A 19,579-nucleotide genomic window follows, 5' to 3' on the forward strand; every position below is an offset into this window, starting at 1 on the left:
AGACTCAAGAACGGTTAGCTCGTATTTTGTTGGATATTCTGAAAGATCTAGGAGTTATAAATTTTATGACCATGTAAATAAATCTTTTTTTGAAACAAAAAATACTTGTTTCTTTGAGGATGTTGAGTTTGGGGGAGGTGATAAGGTAAAAAATATTGCTTTTAAAGAAGAATATGTTTATCTTCCTACAGTTGTTATTGATAATGATCAAATTTCAATTTCTGACATTTTTCAAACAAATCCAGAACAAGGCAATGTTCAAGATCTTTCTATAAAAAATTAAGTTTTTACTCCTTGAGTATAAACTCAATAACCTCAAGAAATGCCTCAAGTAACTCAAGAACAAGTGTCATTAAGAAAATCCACTAGAGAGAGAAGAAGGACAATTTCAGATGATTATATTATTTTTCTTCAAGAACATGAGGGTGACACTGGCTTAAAAAAAGATGATCCAATCAACTTTCATAAAGCTATACAGAGTTCCAACTCTCAAAAGTGGATAGATGCTATGCATAAAGAGTTTAAATCCATGAAAGATAATGACGTATGGGATCTTATCCCATTACCTGAAGGTGTGAAACCTATTAGTTGCAAATGGATATTTAAAACCAAAAGGGATTCAAAAGGTGATGTAGAAAGATATAAGACATGTCTTGTTGCAAAAGAGTTTACTTAAAGGGAAGGCATTGATTATACATAGACTTTATCTCCAGTTTTTATGCATGACTCTTTCAAAATAATGATGGCACTTGTGGCTCATTTTTATTTGGAGCTACATTAGATGGATATAAAGACTGCATTCCTAAATGGTGACATTGATGAAACAATATATATGGTACAACCATAATATTTTATTTGCAGTGATGCAAAGAAAATGGTTTGCAAATTAAAGAAATACATTTATGGACTTAGGCAGGCTTTTCGTCAATGGTATCATAAATTTTATCAAGTTGTCATCTCATTTGGTTTTGAGATGAATATGATTGATGAATGCATATACCATAAATTCAGTATGGGTAAATACATTTTCCTAGTTTTATATGTCGATGACATACTACTTTCCAGTAATGATATAGGTTTATTGCATGAAACCAAGAAATTTATGACAAAGAAATTTGAAATGAAAGATCTTGGTGGCACCTCTTTTGTATTAGGAATTCAGATACATCGAAATCGTTCTCGAGGTATTCTTGGATTATTGCAAAAGAGGTATATCGAAAGGATTCTTAACAGATTTAGCATGAAGGATTGCAAACCAGGTGACAACCTTGTTGGTAAGGAAGACAAGTTTAGTCTCGCTTAGTGCCTCAAACACCAGTTTGAAGTTAAGGATATGTAAAAGATTCTCTATGCATCAGCCGTAAGGAATCTTATATATGCTCAAGTGTGTATATGTCTGAATATAGCATATATTGTTGGGATGTTAGGCAGATATCTGAGTAACCCAGGAATGAATCATTGGAACGCAGTCAAACGGGTTATGTGGTACTGACAAAGAACAAAAGATTACATGCTCACATACAGAAAGTCAAATCAGTCAGAGATCATTGGGTATTCTGATTCTGACTTTGTTGGGTGTCAAGATAATCGTAGATCCACGTCGGGTTATGTTTATCTGTTGGTCAGATGAATCATTTCTTAAAGAAATTCTAAAGAAACACTCATTGCATCTTCTACTATGGCAGTAGAGTTCGTAGCCTGTTATGAGATATCCAATCGTGAAATATGGTTATGCAATTTTGTCACTGGACTGCAGATTTTAGATAACATTGAAAGATCGTTAAAATTATTTTATGATAATAATTCGGCAGTATTATATTTCATCAACAACAGGAGCTCATCAAAGTCAAAACATATAAACATCAAGTTTCTTGTTGTTAAAGAAATAGTATAGAATGGTCAGATATCCATTGAACATATTGGCACAAACTCCATGATTGTGGATCCGCTTACCAAAGGTTTACCACCCAAGGTCTTTCATGAGCATACTGCTCGAATGGGTGTTATATCATTTAATGATATGGTGGTTTAGTGGGAGTTTGTATTTGAATGTTTTGTGATAAAATAAAGTTTCATTTTATTACTTCAATATAAGGCTCAGGATCCAGTTTCATTTTGTACTCATTTATTGTGATCTCACTAAAGAATAAGGTAAGACCAGTTGAAAATAGGCATGTTTGGATCACATTATATGTAATTTTCATGCTTCACATACATACTTTATTTATGTTGTTGGTCATGTCAATATACATGATCATTGATGGGTCTAATTATGATGAATGTAATGAAGATCACTTTGGTTCTATGTTGATATAATCAATGGACCAGATTGTTAGAGATGTCATCTGGTAAGACAATATTTTTGAGCTCATAAGGATATTGCATAATGTGTGATTGTATGGTGACATATGTGGCTCAAGTGAGAGATTGTTAGATATTTTATATAGGCTTATATATGTAATTAATCATCCATTATAAACTGTCTAAGGTGAGGGCCCATATAAAGTGATTTTATATGGTTGGGCCATATGACATCTTATAAAGTATGGACCTTATATGGTTGGGCTCATGTGCCCTCATATGTCAATTTTTTATTTTATGATAGGCTGAATTAAAAAGAAGAATATATGGTGGTTACAATTAGGTTATGGTTCTCAAAACTATATATAGTGGTTGTTCTCTTTTACCTCTCCATCAAGAAAGAAAGTTTTTCTTCTTTCATTAGGTTTAGAGAAGGAAAGACCACCTATAGAGGTTTTGGAAGATCAGACCCCATCAAAATCTACCGGTGCAACAATGGATTCAGGTACGCTTCTGCAATATGCTTTATTTATTTTTTATTTTTTCAATTATTTAGCATGAACAAATTTAGAAATCAAGAAAGATGTTTTTCCTAAATCAATCCCAACAATTCAAACTTATATGATTGATTTTTTCTATCTGATCTTGGATCAATGTTTTCTAAATAATCTATGTTCAGATCCAGATCTAATCTGATCTGTTTGCACTTTTTATGCGTAAAGCTCTCCCTACTGATTTTTTTTAGTTTATTCAACATTATTCGGGGTGTTCCTCTCTTTGGTGTGGGTTCCTCTTCATCAAAAAACACATTACTATGTAAATTTTGAATCATCATCCAACTTTATTACATCAGATCTAGTTCGAGATCTAGATTTGGAGTGAACTTTGTTTCTTAAGTTTTGGATTTAGATCCGGATATTCTATGATTTGGTCCATGATGTGTAGTTATAACTCAGACCCTTGTGGAATTTTGTCGATGAGGCTGGCCTGAAAGCACTTTGTACCAGACCATGCTCTGGGCCTGGACAAGCTTTACCCAAGCGACTGAGCCCCCAAAAAGAAAACTCAGGCCGAGCCCTGAAGGCCCTTCCATACATGGGTGTTTATGGGTCAGACATTCACCGGATGCAGTGAGTCCAAACCAGGATTTGGCTGATACCAGGTCTGAACCCTGGTCCAATGAAACCTACTATACGAAAAACCACACTTGAGTTCTATAAGGATTAGATAAACCAGATTCTATCTATACCTCGTCAAATAATAATTTTATTTGTTTACATTAAAATCTTTTGGGTCCTAAATGAAACTCGAGTCGAATGCAGGTCTGGAAATTTCATAAATCATATATGGCTTCATAAACTGATCGGATTTTATGGGTTCAACCCAGATTCTTAATGTGACATGCATCCTTATTCATTATCAAACCAGATCCTGTCGGACGGTACCTAGGGATGTCATCGGACTTTGACCGATATTCGACCAAATCTGGCTTCATTTAGTCAGACAAAAACCAGATCGGCTTATAATCAGATGCAGATATGGTTTTGGTTTTTCGCAACTGAATCTGATGGATATGCAGATTTGATGGATATCCTAACCCAATTACATGTAAAAAAATGGATCAGATTTTTACCATCCAAGTCTGAATTTGAATCCAAATCTGTTAAGAAAACATCTAATTAATCAGATTTGGTATTGACCACATATGATCTGAATCCAAGCCATTTACATCCCTAACCGTACCGTTACGGAGTTTTCTGTGAGACCCACTACCAAACATGGTTCGGTTGGGAAGGGTGATCTGGTCTGGCCCTCGAGGACGCTGCCATCCCTTTCTTCATCAAAGCCAAGTCCCACGCGTGTGGATTGATGGAACACGTGTACATCTCTACTTCAGCACGTGTGTACGGTCAGGGGCTGCTTCTCACGTGTGATGCTGATGAGTATATACGGGGTGGACTTTGGTTGGGAGTCCATTTTTCAACGTTCAACAACCCTGATATCCGTCCTGTCCTTTGGAAATATTTTTTTCTCTTTTTTTACCATAAACATCTCAAAACTCAGGACCCAGGTGAAACCAGACTTGGACCAGATTTTGGGGTATGGTATCGGGTCTAAACTCAGGAGGTCTAATTGGGTCTACTATAAGAGAAACCATACCCAGATCAGATAAGAACTACATGAACCACACCTGGGCCATACCCGATAAAATAATGTTTTTTATCATTTTTACATTGAAAAATTACAGGTCTTACTAGGAACTCGGGTTGTGTTTGGGTCTGGTATAAAATTTCACAAACTATACCCAGGTCCATGTATTAATCCAAGTTTCATGTCTAGACCCGAGTTTTAATCTGGTTGTCTTATTTGCCACCATACCCAGAGCCTATAGGGTTTGGCCCAAGTCGGGTTTGGGTAAACCAGACCCGTTGACACCCCCTTACCCTCTCTGCCCTAATTTATCCACAAGCAGTTATGTTTTTTTCTAATGTGACTTTGTTTTTCACTTCATTGAGCACATAGTCGGTGTCGGTAGGATTCAATCCGATGGGCCTATGACCTTTCAAAATCTCATAGTAGCGACATTCCTACCTCCGTTTCTCGTGGTCACGTGCAGGTGGGCCATCATGATCACGCAGCACGCATCCGTTCAGAACTTAGCTCATTGGCTCAATGGATCAATGTTCAGCAGGTTCAGGTTGGTCTAGCATAGCCCAAACTCATTCATAGGTTATTTTTTTAATAAAAAAATATAAATTAATTTTTATAATACTAAAAGCAATGAATTATATAAAAGATTAATACACAAATTTAATTATTTTTTTTTATTTTGTATATAATTAATGTAACTAATTAAGTAAATAATAATAGTTACCAAATTATTATAGAACCAGCTATTACAAAATTAATTAGGTAACTTAGGCCTATCGGGTCAGCCCGATAACCAATAGGCCGACCCATGTATATATAACAGGCCAGGTTTTGCTTCATGGCGGTCATGCAGCGACCTACCTGACAGCTGCCTGCACATTCTTGTCTGGTAGGAGCAGCTAGTGCACGTCACCTTGTGTTGGGACGTTGCCAGTTCAATTTACATCTAAGAGACCATCATCATCCAGATCAGGAGGCTTATTTTTTCAAACTCCACCATGGTGAATATTTCCTGACCCTCGTGAGCAAGTAGGGATGTCAACAGGTAGGACGTAACCCGATATTTGAAAACTTTTAGTCAGATTCGATAGCCAAATCCGGATCCGATAAAAAATCGGAATGAGATTCAGTATTAATTTTTCATTAAAATCCGAATCCGAAATTAATCAATTAAAACCTGAATTCGACTAAGATTAAGTTTAAGTATCGGTTTTGGACTAGTCCGTTCTAGATTCAGTTCTATCTTTTTCCATTCAAATCTGAATCCGATTAGGTCGGATTCGGTAATGCCTAGATCCGACCGGTTGACATCCCTATGAGCTAGAATTAACATTTAAATATTGCATTATCTAGAATTGGCACCTTTACATTAAGAAATTACAGAATTGGATATGGTTCTTTTTTAATGCAACTCAAGATGGATGGTCATGATGGTAGAGCCATCTTTATTCACTGTGCAATCATGTGCATCCAACTTGTGATGCGGAGCTTATTAAATAGTTGCACAAAGAATGAAAGTATGTCAAGTAACAGTGCCATGCTTTTCATTTTATTGTACAAAAGAATTAGCAGACTCACCTACCTCGGATGAGGTGTTGATAGGCCTGTTTATCCTAAGGGTGGTTTCTTCATGTTAATATTGAAAAAATGAAAATTCATGAATTTATTGAGATATTTATTTTTTCTTAATAAAATATTACATAAAGGTGCTCGTTTTATTTCCATACACTTCTAAGATTCATACTCTTTTATATTTTTATTTTAAATATTTTATTATTGCGAATATTTTCAATAAAAATGCAAGAAATATTTAAAATATGTAAAAATACCATGATAAGTTAGTTGCCAAATATTTTCTGCTTTCATTCTCACTATATAGGAAAATTTGAAATCCGATATCTTTACATAATATTTATAACATTAAAATGTACGTTATCATTGTCCTAAAAAGGGGTATTCTTTCTCTGTTAATTACAATTAATTAATGTTAAAATATTCTTATATTGTGCTAAAAGGCTTATCGTTCTCCAATTGCATATAACTATGCAACAAAATGCAATAAAGACCACATGTATATGACCAATGCACCGCATGCAATTCAAACAGTTTTTTTTTTCTTTTTTTAGACCAAAACCATGCATTAAACGGAAAAAACAAGATTTACAACCAATTAGGAGCAAAACATGAAAAGGTAAACTTTTTTTTTGTTTGTTGGATTGCTATAAAATCACAAAACCACATTTTTGATGATCATAACATCATGATAACACTTTTTTCACAAAGTTATCTATTATTTTAAAACTCTCATTTTTTTACTAAGACCGACTGAACCGAGTTTTTTTTTATGACAGGGAAAACCCTGGTTGGGGCCCACGATCACCCTGCATTACCTGGCGCACCTCTGAAAGGAGTTAGTAGCATACTTTAGAATATCATTTCCCTGATAGCTTTCTATCCTTGAAGGGATGCGGCGGTCTCACTCTTTGAATAAATAAAAAATGACTGCCAAATTTTCTTACAAAAGTTTGTTGGCAGAAAAGAAGGCTACTTGTACCGACTCATGAGAAAGTCAAAACCATCCTTTTACTTTCCCATGTGTGAAACCAATTCCATATGAGACTTGTAACTGTCGTGAGATGTGTAAATTCAATATAGAAGCCCGCCTTCATCCCATCTTCTTTACTTCCTGTCTCCTCTTCCAAGTACTTAAGCAAGGCTAGCTAACCTCATTCTCGACCATCGATGCCCTTCTCCTCCTCCTTTTTTCAGATGGCTCTCACTGTTAAGGCTTCTCTTCTTCTTGCCATGGTGGTGCTCTCTTTGTTGCAGATTGGTTGCTCCAGTAGAGTCTCTCCATCCGTAGAGGAGGAGGATGATAAGGGAAGATCTGCAGCTGCAGATGGTCGTCATGAAGTCAGTAGGTTTGTGGTGTCTGCTGATTCTCAGAGAGATTTGGTGGGGAGTTTGATGCATAAGCTTGTTGCAGGCCCAAGCAAAAGAGGCCGGGGGCACTAAAGGAGAGTTAGCATTCTTTTCTCTTTTATCGTTTTCCTTTTTGAGAATTATTATTGTAGTTTTTAAATTATAGCATAAAGATCCGCATTTGTTATCAGAAAGTGGAGATAAATAATGGTATGTGTCATAGAAAAGAATAATACATAAAAAAAAGTTTTTGTTCAACTCTCTGTGGAGAAAGATTGGATGTCAAATTAATTTCTCGTGGTGATTCTGTAGTTTTTCGTTTATTACAAAATGGAGAAACTGCACCCTGGATTAGAGACCTGGCCGCACTGACATTAGGCTAATGAATGTCGCTGTCCCGTCAGCGTGAAATTCCATGGAGATGCTGTAGTTGTTTTTCTTCAGAAACCCTTACGGAAGCGAGGAAAAATCCGAGTGGTGCCCACCACCACCCTGCCTTATGTGGCCTACCTCTTAACGCTATTTTTTCTTTTTAAAGGCAAGCTGGGGTTAGGCCGACCCCTACCAGATATCTCTTAAGCCCCATGTGTCCGAAGGTCAGCTTGGCACAGGACCCCTAATGTTGCCTACCTCTTAACGCTATGGACATACCCATGCACCAACGGGGTTTGATCCAGCGCCTTCATCTTAGCACCCTCACAACAACCACCCGTGGCCATGCTGTCCACCCCGCAGTGGTGACTAGATTCTGTAGTTGATATTTTCTTTCAGAAAAAAGAATTAAAAAAATTATGTAGTTGATATCCCTTTATAAAAAACAGAGCCAAGAATGGCTGAAGTGTCCGTCTTTATATATGTATGAGGATCTGTTGAACAAATGATTTCTCAACCGTTGCTGACTCTCTGGGAGCAAGGGGTGCACCATGGTTTTACACTGTCGAGAAGGGCAGGCTGAGCCAGCACTACTCGATCAAGGGTGATTTTTTCCTTCATATATAGAAAAACAATTGATTTCTCTAAAAAAAAGAATACCCTGAATGCTCGGCTTACCTCCAAAAGAACCTGATTTTTATTTCATTTGTCAAAATTTAAATTATTCTGGAATAGAAATATCATTGTTGCTAAATTCGTTCCTTTTAGTTAATGAACAAGATTAGATTATTATGGAGTTCTTAATTATAACAACTGGAGGAAATCTCACAGACATCTCTGTGAGATCAACACTCGGTTTGTGACAAGCCGGTTGCCATTGGGGACAGCTCGCCTCTTTGAGATTTGAGGCCACCGCCTAGGGCCTCTTATTTTGGAGGGGCCTCCAAATTTTCAGCTAACTGACGTCGCAGCATCAGGGAGCTACCGGTTGAGGCCGGTCGATGAGCGAGGTGAAAGTGATCGATTATACCAGTCAAAATCTTTTCATTTTGACAAGCCAAATCGATACAAGCTCCCTGTGTCAAATTAAAATGACAATTATCTCCCTGGTCACATAAAAAAGGGTGCAGACAGATTGAATACGGTCTGGATCATTGTTGATCTGAATCCGGATACATTTAAGCAATAGGTCTAAATCCAATATGGATCCAAGTGAATTACATTGGGTCCCAATCTGAATTTTGTTTGGTACTATTGGATCTGTTAGCGGCAGGCAGAATAATAGGTATGTTACATGAAAAGTGTACGAATGGGATTTGTATGTGATACAAATCCAATAAGAACAATGATCTGAATTCAGAAAGAGTCAGACCACACAAGTCTGAATCAGTTTGAAAGCACATTTATATTAAGATCCATATTAAGAAAACTTTTTGTTGTATTGGGTCAAATCAGAATGGTTGGACTGAATCCAATCCATTTTCACCCGTTGGTTTATATGGTTCAGTAAAAAGCCCTTGACTAGTTGACCCTTGGTCATGACTTCTTTGTATTTTTTTTATTTAAGAAATCCCACCCGTCATGAAGACCTAATCATGCGGGCTCCACCTGATATACCTACGGTCATCTTACCACTGCAAAAAACTTTGAGGGAGATAAAAAATCCAATTGGCATGCTAACTGTTATAAAAAGATCTTTTTTTTTTTTAAAAGCATGTATTGCTTATGGAATACTCTTGAAAGTTTTTCAAAATTAAAATTGATTAAGTTATATCTAAGAATAACTATGTCACAACAAAGATTAAGTGGACTAGTGGTGTTATCTATTGAAAGAGATATAATGGCAAAGCTTAACTATAAAGATTTAATCAATACATTTGCATCATTAAAAGCAAGAAATGTAGATTTTAGATAATATTTTTTAAATTATTTTATGTTTTTTGACATAGTATGATATATATATACGAACCTAATTAGTAAATACGGAGGATATTAAGAATTTAAAAAAAAAAAAGGTGCAACCCCTTTAATAAATAATAGATTTTTTATGTACAATAAAAAAAATTAGGACATCATTTGAAGGCTTCATCTAGGGCCTCAAATTCTCTTGAGCCACCCCTCGTTCCCATCCATCTCAAAGATATATGGACGGTGCTCAACGGGGAGGGTTATGTTGGAGTGTCGATATTTATTATGTAGGATCATTGATTGATAGTGAGCAATACATGAAAGGGCAAAACAATCGTTAAATAATTAATGACTGCATGATTAAAAAAGGTTTTTCATTTAAATAAACGGCATAAAACAGTGAGTTACAAAAAAAAATGGCAAAGAATATATATAGGTTTAATTTTATTTTATTTTTTTTAAAGATCAAAATAGCAATCAAATATATGTGTTTTTCTTTGAAAATCAAGTTAAGACATAGGAACGACGAGCTTCAAGACTCAATATGATCCGAACATGAGGTCTCATAATTTCTCGTGTTATAAACGTATATCTCAAAAGAATGAGTTATTTTACCAATACTTTGAAAAGATGAGAGTTTCTTCTTTTCTATTTCAAAATTTTATTGAAAACTAAAGACGTGGAGTTTTGCTAACTATGTACTAAGCCCAGCTATCCAACCAAAAAAGGAAAAGAGGAAAAAAAAGAGCAAATGTAGACAAGAAAAAGTTATATTCTTTCAAAAAATAAAAATTAAAACACGAGAGAAGAAGTAAAGAAAATGGCCGGTGGAAAGGAGCACCGTCCATCTTTGAAAATTGGAAAACCATACATATTTAGGTTTAAATGTAGAATCAAATTCAACTCAAAAAAAGGTTTGCACCCTTTTTTTTTTTAATTATAACAAGGAGAAACCACAGCTATGTTTCAGACAGCCCGTTATGAGTCGAAAGGTGTCACATTGACTGTAGCCCTGTTTCAAACTCTCCCCTGAACATCGACAATAGTTTCCAATGGCTTCAGCCTGCCATACCCTATGGTCATCTTGCTGGCAGCGTAAAACTTTGATGTTAGGACCACTGCTCGTGGGACCTATGTTACGCATTGGCTTGCACAGAAGGGTGACGCCCATGAGAATCAAACCTTGACTGTCCGTCTAGCAGCCAAGGCCCCCACCCCACTATGCCAACCCCCCCTTGTGGCTTACTGTTCGTTGGTTAAACTAAAGCCAGCCCAAACGTCTTGGGGCCCATTTGTTTCTAGGAAAGCCGGTGGAGATACCTGGGAAAAAGGGAAATTTTCCCTCAGGATGCCAAACAAACAGGTCCTACAGGAATGTGGCCACGCAACACGACGCAAATTGGTCAGATCTGAACAGCTAAATACACTGGGGTTCATATCAGGATCAGATCCAGAACAGCCAAGAATTGCGAAACCTCTATCCTGAATCTGACCCATTTGCATCCCTACGTGACACACCATGGTGTTCCCTACGGTGGGAAGCCCTTTCCCACGGGAAGGGGAAGGGGTGCTCCTTCCCCATGACTGGAGCAAAACGGGCCCTAGAGCTAGGGAATTGGGTTTCCAATACCTTAGACCCTTTTTTTGTTAGAGAATTAGGCATCGTCACTGTTTCCCCTCCACTACTTCACTGGTTCCAATTCATTGGTTAACGGCAGGTAATTGACACATTCTTCAAGTACGTGTTATCACTCTCTTCAAACGTCCCTTTAGATCCACAGGAGTAAAATTTGTGGATATTACCAAACAGGAACACATCTCAATTTTCTATAAATTCCAATATCTCCGTTTTTCTAGTCTCAAACGCGACCCTACTTGTGCACGAAACTTGAACAAGGAATTGTTAATGTATGTCAACACGCTTTTAGGCAGAGAATTGATCATGTATTTTCTTCTCTTCTTCTTTTATCAATCTTTCTGCAATTGCATCTTATCGGGTTCCGTCACCTTAAGGTTGACTATTATTTCTGAGATGAACGTATCCCTAAACCTTCCTCAAGGCTGACTATTATTTGTGAGATGAAAGTATCCCTAACTTTTTTCTGTGGAGGGGAGTGAAGAAAGTATCCCTAACTTACTTTTAGGCATGGAAACGAACCATCATACTTCCTGCTTACTTTCAGAATCTATAACTATTACGGGAAATGGAAACTTACAAAATACAAAACCTTCTAAATGAAACATGATAGTGGATTTTCGGTGGTTTTTTCTAAATTCCGACCCCATAGATGTGTTAAACACGATTGATTTACTGAAAATTGACACTTAGATCATGCATTTTGGATGAAAAAATGGTATTCGGAGCCTCAAAAATTTATAAAAATTATAAGCTGTTGATTTTTTAAACCTTATAAAAATCTATCCATGCATCGAAATCAATTGTTTCAAGAAGTGGTTTCTATAAAAACAAGCATATAGATCACATCTGTGAGGTCAGAATTTCAAAAAAAATGACAGAAATTCATGAAAATCCAATAGCATGTTTCATTTAGTTGGTTTTTTATTTTGTAGGCTTCCATTTCCCTAACTATTACTACTTCGATTGGGGCTCAGCATGGTTGGTAGGAGCTGTTGGTGCACGTTTCCTTGTGGTGGGACGTTGCAGGTTCAAACCCTAATGGTACTTTGAATAATAACTGGTGGGGATCTGCCTAACCCCCCAGCTAGCCTTTCAAAAAAAAAACTAAATGTCATTTACCACCATACCACACATGCTCACAAATAGATCAGAATTATGCCCGGCCCACGACCCTCGTGAATCAGCGAAGGGCAATCTAATAACCTAATATGAGCTCCCTTATTTTGCTATTTTTTTCTGCACTTTGAGATTGGGAGAAGAAAAGTTAATTGCCTGACTTATTTTTTAGATAAGGGTTCATTTTCTGCTTTCCTTGTACTTTTTGAGATGGTAAAAGGCTTGACCCACCGAGCCTGTGTAGCAAATATCGCAATATTTTGCAAATGCGTTTTTTTATGACATTAATGTTATAGCTTGTTTCTCTTCGTGAGAACCTTTCTTTATGCTTTTAAATGACATGACAAAATTCGTGTATGTTTTTGTCATATGTTTATTTTTTAATATTATAAAAAAGAAATTTGTATACATGCTAATTTCCATAGATTTTTTCCAATCAAAAATGTTTTTTTTTTCTCGCCAAGACTTTCCTGCATGCTATCGAGATTTGTGATATTGTTCCCACCCAACCTTTGTTGAAAACAGGAAGGCGGAAGTCCCACTAGCAACAAGCACTTGGAAAAGAAGGATAAGCCACTACATTTTCTCGAGCTATCCCAAGCCAGAATATCTTTATGAGCCCATAAATTTGTGAAGTTCTGCATTGTGTTTTTAACTACAATTATTCCAGTTTGCAAAAATGCTATGCAGATGCCTTCAGCCATTCTAAAGGCTAAACAAGATTTGAACGATATTTTGGTACTTCCTTTAAAAAAATGATATTTTGGTACTCATGCTACCCAAAATCAACGAAAACCATGAAAAAAGGAAACCGAAGTCAGCGAAACATATTTAAGTAAAAAAAAAACAGAAACAGGAAACTGTTTCTATTACACTCTAGCAGAAGGGATTTTTTTATGCAAGAAACTGTTTCTAATACACGCTAGTAGAAGGTTGAATACATAACTAGGGCATAAGTTGTCATTCCTTCACGTGCAAAAGCATACGACCGTGGAAGCTTGTATTTTTGTTCTCTACCTTTATCATGAAATCATTTTTCTTGAATTCATGTCATAAATATGAAAGCAATCAATTTACCATGTCCATACACCACACATGCCATGAATAGAACCATAAGTAAACATAAAGGTCGGCACCATCGCAACGTCCACCATTGCCAACCCATGAATCTGAACCGCAGATTGAACTGCCGCATAAAAGCCACCTGTTTAAAGTTCTGTTTTGAAGCCTTTTTTTTTAAGGCAAGCTGGGTTAGGCAGACCCCCACCAGTTACACAACATACCATTGGGTTTTGAACTTGCAACTTCCCAACACATGGTGACGTGCACTAACAGCTCCTACCAAACAAGTGGAGCCCTCGTTGGTAAGTTTTGAAGCCTTGCTTTGAAATAGAAACACCATTTCCATGTGTGGTCAACATATGGTTTTGCTACGATGTGGTGTTGTGGACGGAGTTGCCAAAACATTCCCTTGTGATTGGTGTTGAAATGTAGCGTTGGGGCAGACAACTCCATTACCAACTCAGTGTTTTCGCAACACACTGCTTCCAAACGAAAGAGGGTACGAGAGAACTGGGGAAACAACAACGAACCTCCAATTGAAGGCTCTCAAACAGAGCCTAGGTGGCTTCTATTCAGACAGACAGAGGTCTTGTTCTAGTTAATATGCAGCTCTAACAAGTGCAGGGAAATATCAGACGAGTACAACTTTTACCGATATGTGGTCTAAAGAGAGTTTGATAGAATGCACAGAAAAACATACATTATTAAATGAATCAGTTTGCTGAGAACAATGAGCAAGATGGTCAATTCTCAATGGATCATCTGTCGATGGAAGTCACTTCGAGACTCACATTTTCCGGTCAGCAGATGATGGTTTTGCTCCCTGTCCTTCAGGACACAGTACAAGTTATAAATAAGAGCTAATATCAAGATAAAAAATGGGATATTTTAAAAAACAAGACATTATGAAGCTCAAAACTTTATCCGTTTTTTAGAATATCATGATGTCCCATAATTTCAAAATAATTATTCATTTTACGCCTGCATATTTTTCTTCTCCTTCCCTTGTCTTAGGCTCTTTTTGGAAACTTGTAGTTGGTGGGGGTCGGAGTTGATTCATTGAATCCCCAAAACCCACCTTTCTTTCAGGAGCTTCCACATGGCATCCCAGTAGATGAGATGGGACTTGGCAACTTCAAATACCCTCCCACCTCCCAAATCTAGCTACAACGCCTATTAGCACCCAAAAAACTCCTATTTAGTTTTAGATGGCTGCTCCGGAGCTAATGATTGGCAAGGAGATGCCAACTCCAGCAGGTTGCCAAACACCAAAGCCAAACAACGATTCATGTTAGCAAATACCCAGGCTCCCAAATCTTCGATTTAAGATATCAGGGATTTCACATCAGTGCCAAATACAGTCTTAATTCCGATCAATTCCAACAATGTGCACTCTGAGCTGTTCAATTACTTCACAAGGAACCCCAGAACTCGAGCCAGCACACCAAACAAAAATTCCTTGGGGGAGAGAGAGAGAGACTCAAATACAAAAGATCAAGGCCATAGAATGACGGAAATACAAAAGATCAAGGCCACAGAACGACCGAAGATCAACACGATAGAAGACTGGTGTCAGCAAATCAATGTCCTTAAGCCCTATTATATACTTGAATTCCATACATGTGCTTGAAAACATAAGAGTATTTTACATGAAAAGATTTGATGTCATGCATCTATCAGACCATTTCATCCCTCTATATTGCCTGTGAAACTTCATTTCATGGGGAACTCACGTGCAAGTTGATGCAAAAGACCTTAACGGCACCTGCAATCAGCTATTTGTTCTTTCAGGGAAAACTCTAATCTTGAGATCAAAGCAAACTACAATAAGCACCAGTCCCAACCATTAAAACCTGGGAAACTATCCCCCTCCTCCCCACCCTTTTTTTACTAGCTCTGATGCATTTTATCTTTAAAGACAGACATATTTTCTAACATGTTACTAGGTTCAAAAAATAATCTAAGATAATGTAAATTCATTTTCACAGTAAACTCCACAGTGATGTATCATTTGGAATATGAAACTAATCATATGAAAACTGTTATTGGAAAGTTTCCTGACGAGCAATTTTTACCTGCATTCTACTGTTCAAAACATTTAGGCTGTCTGGGCACCAAACTATGAATGTCTGGCTTCCAGCCACAGGTATGCAGTGTACCCATGTCTACATTGTTGAGGTCAAGTGCTCCAGTCTCCTCTCTGTAACAGACCTCCCACTGTTCATTGAATGGGCAGTGTCAGAAATTCCATTGTATTAAGAGAGCAGCAGCACTGAAGATATCTTTCTCAACCATAATATTCAAGCTTCTTCCAGCAAGGCTACCAGTAATGATCCCTCGAAGATGCATGAATATCAAGATGTATGTGGAAGCGGAAATCCCATTCCGCTAGCAAATTCTTGATTGAACTGAGATGAGGAGAAAATACCAAAGCTAACAGACTTAAGAGAACAAATCTTCAAGCAAGCACTACATCAGAAAAACTAATGGCAGACCAAGTCTCCTCTCTGTAACAGACCTCCCACTGTTCATTGAATGGCAGTGTCAGAAATTCCATTGTATTAAGAGAGCAACAGCACTGAAGATATCTTTCTCAAGCATAATATTCAAGCTTCTTCCAGCAAGGCTACCAGTAATGATCCCTCGAAGATGCATGAATATCAAGATGTATGTGGAAGCAAAAATCCCATTCTGCTAGCAAATTCTTGATTGAACTGAGATGAGGAGAAAATACCAAAGCTAACCGACTTAAGAGAACAAATCTTCAAGCAAGCACTACATCAGAAAAACTAATGGCAGACCAAGTTTAGAGTCTCCCATGCTTGAATCTGCCACAATCAAGATAAACTAGTATGCTTTTACATCAATCAAAAGACTCAAACCCAAGCATTGAGATAGGAACCAACAACAACAGCAACTACGCCTTCATCCCAAAACAGTTGGGGTCGGCGATATGAACCAAAAAAGAAAATCATTCTGGGTCTTCCACATGAATCCTTCTCCTCCAATCATTTTTATCCAATGCCATGTCCTCGGTGAGGTTCAAAGCATTCATATCATTTCCTATCATCTTCATCCAAGTCTTCTTAGGCCTACCCCGACCTCTTTTAACTAATATATTTTCCCATTTCTCCATCCTTCTAACTGGAGCATCATTAGGCCTTCGCTGAATATGTCAAACGATTCTCTCTCATCTTATTTTCAATGGATGCAACACCTACCTTCTTAGGTATCTCCTCGTTTCGAATCTTATATTTTATTGTATTTCTACATATCCATCTAAGCATACTCATCTCAGTTACACTCATTTTTTGAATATGATGTATCTTGCCAGCCCAACATTTTGTACCAAATAATAAAGCGGGCCTAATTGTCGTCCTATAAAACTTTTCCTTCAACCGCAATGGTATTCTACGATCGCACAACACTCCAGTTGCACTTTTTCATTTCATTCACCCAACCTTTATCCTGACTTACATCTCCATCAATTTCTCTGTACTTTTGAATGATAGATCCCAAATATTTGAAACAGTCATCCACCGGTATTTCTTGCTCACCAAGCTTCACTACACTCCCATCACTACTTCGTTGCTTACTAAACCGACATTCCATATATACTGCCTTAAAATAGGAACCGATAAACAAAAATAAAATTTAATAAGTTCAACAAAAACATAAACAACAAATTTGTGAACACCATAACTCACACATGAAATCTGCATGATGGACGAATGGCCTTTGACTGTCTCAATTTTATAAAGAGTACTTCACATAGTATCTGGAAAGTATGAGATTTATGCACTTGATCAATGGCTTGCCAGACACTTTCAATTCTCTAAAGTACTTCAACTTTGCTATACCATTTGAAACATGTAAACTATTTGTAACATATAATCCACACAAAAGAAGATTAAAGGACAACACAACAACCACCACGGAAAAGAATTCAGATTGCTGAAAAGGGTATAGACCATCTATCAACCTAGGACCAACCTCACCCAGATTCATTTAAGTCTATGGACTTGAATCAGGCACAAGAAGGTTAGAACCATATTTACCAAAAACTTCATGCCACATGGGGAATCTCACTTCCCTGGAAGCACACTTCGGAAATGGGAAACTCCTCGCTTACCAAAAAGAGGGAAAACTATGAGAAACCAGATTTCAAAATATGGAAAACTCGTTTCCTTTTAATGGGAAGCTTGCTTCCCCCTCGTTTTTTAAATTGATTCCTCTTCGTTTCCTTAACATTTCCATCTCGCTTCTTATCGCTTCCCATCACTTTCAACCTATGTCACATGGGTGCGGGTGCGGGTGCGGGTGCGGGGATTCGGCACTTCCAAAAAACCCGGGTGCGGGGGTGCGGCAGGGGCAAAAATATATATAAAATATATATATATATATATATATATATATATATATATATGCGACGCGGGTTTTTTCAAATTTCATTTTATATACAGCTGCACGCACCCATTTCGTCAGGAGAACAGTGGAAATCCTTTACTAAAAAGAACCATCATTATCATTTATTATGGAGGGAAAATCCTTTACGAAAAAGGATTGAAAAGGCAGCTGCTGTCAGCTGTCATTTATTGTGGAGAGAGAAAATCCTTTACGAAATTGAAAAGGCAGGAGCAGCAGCTGCTGTCATTTATTGTGGAGAGAGAAAATCTTTTACGAAATTGAAAAGGCATCTGCTGTCAGCTGCTAGCAGAATTTTTTTTTTAAAAAAAATTCGCAGCCCATTTCGTAGGGCAATTTTTAAAAAAAAAAAAAAATCCAAACAAAAATGGACCGAAATGATCCTGGGTGCGGTCAACGCACCCAGGATTGGGTTGACCGCACCCGGTGCCGCACCCTCACCCGCATCCGCATCGAGTCGCGTCGACGCGGGTGCGGCACCCTGCTAGCCGAATCCCTGTGACATAGCTTTCAACACTTTCATATTAAAAAATAATATTTTTTTCAGAACAAGCTTGCATGTTGAATCTATACCATTTTGTACTTGTTTTCACGTAATTTCTTATTCGCTTAAACTCATGTTTCATATTGCTTCCTATGTGTATTTCCTTTTCGTCATTTCATGCATTTTCACAATCATTTTACAACTGTACCTCGCTTTTCACTTCATACTACTTTTTAACACTCACTTCCCCGCTTTTGATTCATGTATCGCTTCTCGTATCCACTTCCTTGCCTAATAACTATGGTTAGAATTATATTGTCAAACAGTAATTTAGCTTTCTGCACATAAATGTGATCCAACACTGGTGTACTGCTTAAATAAAAACAGTTTGATTTAAGAGCTCCAGCAATCCCAAGATCAGATATGGACCCAGCTATGTCACAGGGACTCTTCAACTAGGTGCCGCACTCGCATCACACCCACACCCGCACCCGATGAGGTCAACCTGACCCTGGGTGCAGTCAACGCACCCAAGGTCATTTATGTCCAACTTTTGGACTTTATATATGTAATATTTTATATTTTTGCCGCACCCCCGCACCCAAGTTTTTTGAAAGTGCCACACCCGCACCCATGTGACATAGGGACCCAGTTAAGTGGCAATTGGATTTGCACAAGGGAAGTCTACTAAATAGTGTAGTACTAATGATAGGGAAAGAGGGCAACATCGAACCACGTTACACTCAAACAAGGGTCGGACGTGGAATGCACATCCGATTTTGCGCAAAGAGGGGCATTAGTGAGACGCTAATTCCTCGGGGGCCCTTACAGGTGCACATGAACGCCGCTAAAGGCCCAAAACTGTATTTTTTGTGTGTGCCAATGATCGCACATGCGTCCTATGACACACCCATCTCCTTATGATAGTAGCCAATATTTACCTATATATAACATATAGAAATATAGAAATATCTACATTCATACATACCATAGTCACCTATATTGTTCAAGGTATTATCTCGCAAGAGTATTTCTCGGAGAGATTTTCAAAAGCTGACAAATCTCGAAAAAATCTCAGGAGTTTAAAATTTTGAAAAAAATATAAATAATAACCAAAAATATAAAGAAACAAGTTTTAAGGGTTTTAAAATTTTTTAAAGAAACAAAAAAAATAGGAAATGCAAAATTAAAATATAAAA

The 19,579-nt window shown here is 37.4% G+C and overlaps 1 protein-coding gene across 6 annotated transcripts in view; it reads right to left on the bottom strand.

Annotated features, from left to right (window-relative positions):
- Window positions 1-13,397: 13,397 nt before the first annotated feature.
- REV1 (DNA-directed DNA polymerase) overlaps window positions 13,398-19,579 on the bottom strand; it is a 97,299-nt gene continuing 91,117 nt past the window's right edge. For 4 of the 6 annotated variants that reach the window (XM_090006827.1, XM_090006826.1, XM_090006822.1 and 1 more), the window contains one exon: window positions 13,398-14,299. The gene's annotated coding sequence lies outside the window, so the exon portion shown is untranslated. Of the gene's footprint in view, window positions 14,300-15,071; window positions 15,237-16,969; window positions 17,093-19,579 lie in introns of those variants that run through there. The other 2 variants (XM_090006824.1, XM_090006825.1) reach the window with 2 other exon arrangements.

Source organism: Nuphar pumila, chromosome 5, assembly GCF_984573655.1.
Source record: "Nuphar pumila chromosome 5, dmNupPumi1.hap1.1, whole genome shotgun sequence".
NCBI classification, from domain to species: Eukaryota; Viridiplantae; Streptophyta; class Magnoliopsida; order Nymphaeales; family Nymphaeaceae; genus Nuphar; species Nuphar pumila.